Here is a 4,326-nt window from a genome sequence, read left to right as displayed (position 1 = left end):
TGTTTGCATTGTCTTGGTCAGTTCCTAAATCAGTAGCATACAGCATGAATGGGGATCTGCACCCTGGTGTAGCACCCCTCTTCAGAAGAGATGGTGGGAGCACCTTCAAAGATGTCACATTCACATGGGGGCCAGGTGCAGTGGCTCATGCCTGTAATCCCAGCACTTTTGGAGGCTGAGGTTGGAGGAATGCTTGAGCTCACGAGTTCAAGACCAGCTTGGACAACATGGCGAAACCCTATCTTTAGAAAAAAATATGAAAATATTAGGTGTGGTAGTCCCAGCTACTTGGGAGGCTGAAGTGGGAGAATGGCTTGAGCCTTGGATGTGGAGATTGCAGTGAGCCAAGATCACGCCACTGAACTCGAGCCTGGGTGATAGAGCTAGACCTTGTCTCAAAAAAACACAATAAAACCAATGTCACATGAACAACAGTGCTTATGTTTCCTGTTTATTAGTAAGGTTAACTACTAATGTGCTATTTCTTGTGTACAGTTATTGTGCTAGGAGCTGTAGTTGCCTCCACAGTCCTCAAAGCAACATTCTGAAATAAACATTGCCTCCCTTCTCAGATGGGGAACCCTGATAAGTCAGAGTTGTCTAAAACCTCATGGTTAAAAAGTGGCTACGCAAAACTTGAACCTACCTCTAATGCCAGAGTTGCTCTTAACCCTTCCACTACCACATAAGAAATGAGAAATTTCGGCCAGGCATGGTGGCTTACACTTGTAATCCCAGCACTTTGGGAGGCCAAGGCGGGTGGATCACGAGGTCAGGAGTTTGAGACCAGCCTGGCCAACATGGTGAAACCCTGTCTCTACAAAAAAACAAAAATTAACTGGGCGTGGTGGTGGGCACCTATAATCCCATCTACTCAGGAGGCTGAGGCAGAATTGCTTGAAACCAGAAGGCAGAGAGTCAAGATCACACCACTGCACTCCAGCCTGGACGAAAAAGTGAAACTCTGTCTCAAAAAAAAAAAAAAAAAAAAAACTTGAGATATTAACTTATACAGAAATGTTCTGAAATCTTTTTTAGGTCCAACTTGACTTGATTCGGGATGGTTGAGTTGAGACCAACTGAATTCAGTGCAGTTGGGAGTGGGCAGATGTTTTTGAGAAATGCCTCGCTTCTGAGAGTCTTATCTCCTGACTCTGCAGTGAGTAACACACATGCCCTCGGGTGCTCAGAATCTACTAGTGTCAGTGAACAGACCTGAAGATACCTGTGAATTTCAGGAGGCAGATGTCCCTGTGCTTTGGACAGAAAGTTTGTGTGGCTAACTGTAAAGAAAATAACATTATTTCTCTTTTCTGATTTTGAAGGTCAAAGCGTGTAAATCAGAGCCTCCTCAGTTGTTTGTTAAGCAGTTCACTACTTCCCTATAGAAGCAGCATAAGTTGCTAGAGCTTTGTGGGCACTTGTGCTTTGTCTATATTTTTCATGAGACACTGGAAATTTTTTTTTTTTTTTGAGACAAAGTATCTCACTCTGTCACCCAGGCTGGAGTGCAGTGGCACTATCTTGGCTCACTGCAGCCTCCACCTCCCAGGTTCAAGCAATTCTCCCACCTCAGCCTCCTGAGTAGGTGGGATTACAGGCACCCACCACCACGCCCAGCTAATTTTTGTATTTTCAGTAGAGACGGGGTTTCACCATGTTGGTCAGGCTGGCCTTGAACTCCCGACCTCATGATCCTCCCACCTTGGCCTCCCAAAGTGACAGGCATGAGCCACCACACCCAGCCAAGACTCTGGAAATTTTAATATTTCCTCCAAATTGATGATAACTTGGTGGTGGGAAGTCTTTAAATCCAGGCCATAGAAGCTAAGCAGTAGGTGCTGGTTTTGTCTAAATTATTAAGTTCAAAAATTCAGATTTGTACATAGTCTTAGCCCAAAACAGTTTCATGTTTAGTCTTAGATTTGTGTATTGTGTTTCAGTGGCTTCTTTATAAAGAGTACAAAATGCTTGGTGGATTTTTTTAAAGAGTAGTTTGAAGTAACCCTGGTTTACTAGCCAGACAACATAAATTTTGAGTGTTAAAAGGCTTGATACATAGAAATTGGCTTGTTTGGCAGAGGGCAAGCATTTCCCCCTGGAATTTGAATTTTTAGACTGGCATGCCTTTCTACCCCCATTTTGGAGGCAGAGTACAGTGGCATCATAGCTTACTATAGTCTTAACTTACGGGCTCAAGCAATCCTCCCACCTCTGCCTGCCCAGGAACTGGCATATGATGCACATCACCATGCCTGGGTAATTTTAAACTCCCCCCGCTAGGCAATGTCTTGCTCTTTTGCCCAGGTTGGAGCACAGTGGCACAATCTCAGCTTACTGCAACCTCTGCTTCCCAGGTTCAAGCGATTTTCCTGCCTCCTCCTCCTGAGTAGCTGGGACCACAGGTGCATGCCACTAATCCTGGCTAATGTTGTACTTTTAGTCGAGACAAGGTTTTACCATGTTGGCCAGGCTGGTCTTGATCTCCTGACCTCAGGTGATCTGCCCGCCTTGGCCTTCCAAAGTGCTGGGGTTACAGGTATAAGCCACTGAACCCAACCCCATGCTTAAACTTTAAGTAAATTTTTTGAATAGGTCATGCATGGCATATGGATAAAATTCTCAGTCTGCAGTGGAATACAGTGAAGTCTCTATCCCATCTTCACAATATGAAAGGATGTCATTTGAGGTGCCATGGTGTCTTCCTTTGTAAACATCAGATTCCCTAGAGGAAGGGACAGAGTCTTTAGGTTACTAATCTGTGATTTGACACAGCAGGCATTCCCTTGGGTTTACGGTCCTCTCGTTACTTCACATGGTGTGTGGGCTCAGAGTGGTTGCTTGTAGCATTTAGCTTTGGCTGGCCTCATCTTTGGCTCATTTTAAAAATAAAAGGGCTGGGCATGGTGGCTCACACCTGTAATCCCAGCACTTGGGGAGGCGGAGACCAGCAGATCACGTCAGGGTCAGGAGTTCAAGACCAGCCTTGCAAACATGGTGGGTGAAACCCCAACTCTACTAAAAATACAAAAATTGGTGGCAGGTACCTGTAGTGGCAGCTACTCGGTAGGCTGAGGCAGGAGAATTGCTTGAACTGGGAAGGCGGAGGTTGCAGTGAGCCAAGATTGCGCCACTGCTCTGCAGCCTAGACAAGAGCAAAACTCGGTCTCAAAAAAAAAAATAAAAAGGTCTGCACAGAGACCGTGGGTTTGGACTGAAGTACAGTTTTACTGGGTTGTTCAGTACTCTTAGGAGGAGTTCATCTGTGGCCACTGCACTATATAGTGACCTCTCCTGAAAGTGGAGATCTGCTGTGTCCCTGCTGTATTGCACATCCCTGTGGTGGCTCAGATCCCCAGCCCTGACAGTTCCTCCCTAGCAGACCTGTGTACTCCAGGAACCCTTAGAGGAGAAACACTGCCAGTCCCAATTGCAGCCACAAGTCTCAGTCTTGGCTACTGAGTGACTACAGGAGCCATTCCACAGCAATTAACCTTAAAGCAATTCTTAAGGAAGAGGATGACTTTACTGGGTGTCAAGGTATCTATATTATTAATGTTTGGAGAACTCAGGCTGTCAAGAAAACAAACATTATCATTCATGAAGACATTGCATGTTGAACAATCAGGCTTACAAAGGAAAGTCACATTTTCATAAACCATAGAATAAAGTGGATTCCTGAGTTAAATTCTGGGGTACAGTGGCTTCAGGTGTCTTTAGAGTGAGTCATCAAGGGTCTCTGGATTTAAATTAACAGGAGACATGGCTCTAGATGAGATCTTTGTCTTTTTTTTTTTTTTGACATGGAGTCTTGCTCTGTTGCCAGGCTGGAATACAATGGCACCATCTGGGCTCACTGCAACCTCCACCTCCTGGGTTCAAGCAGTTCTCCTGCCTCAGCCTCCTAAGTAGCTGGGACTACAGGTGTGTACCACTACTCCTGGCTAATTTTTGTATTTTTAGTAGAGATGGGGTTTCACCATGTTAGTCAGGCTGGTGTTGAACTCCTGACCTCAGGTGACCCACCCGCTTTGGCTTCCCAAAAAGTGCTGGATCCACTCCACCTGGCCTGTCTCATTTTAATTAAAACAGTTTTGCCATGGCCAAAACAAAAGGGACAAATATAAAACTCAGCCACCAGCAGGAAAGGCTTGTTCCACGGGCCAAAGTCTTACATTGCTCTTAATCACTGAGGAAGGAAGTTGGTTAACCTTCTCCATCGTCAGCTTCACTAGAGCAGTTGTTTCTGTATGTGAGTATGACATTGCCAGAAGGGTCCTGTCTTGAAAAAAAATTCTGTAATATAAAATTACTTCTCACTCGTTT

This window comes from Aotus nancymaae, unplaced genomic scaffold (genome assembly GCF_030222135.1).
Source record: "Aotus nancymaae isolate 86718 unplaced genomic scaffold, 86718_ANA_hifiasm-v0.15.2.pri h1tg000021l, whole genome shotgun sequence".
Classification (NCBI taxonomy): domain Eukaryota; kingdom Metazoa; phylum Chordata; class Mammalia; order Primates; family Aotidae; genus Aotus; species Aotus nancymaae.
This window is presented reverse-complemented; position numbering follows the sequence as displayed.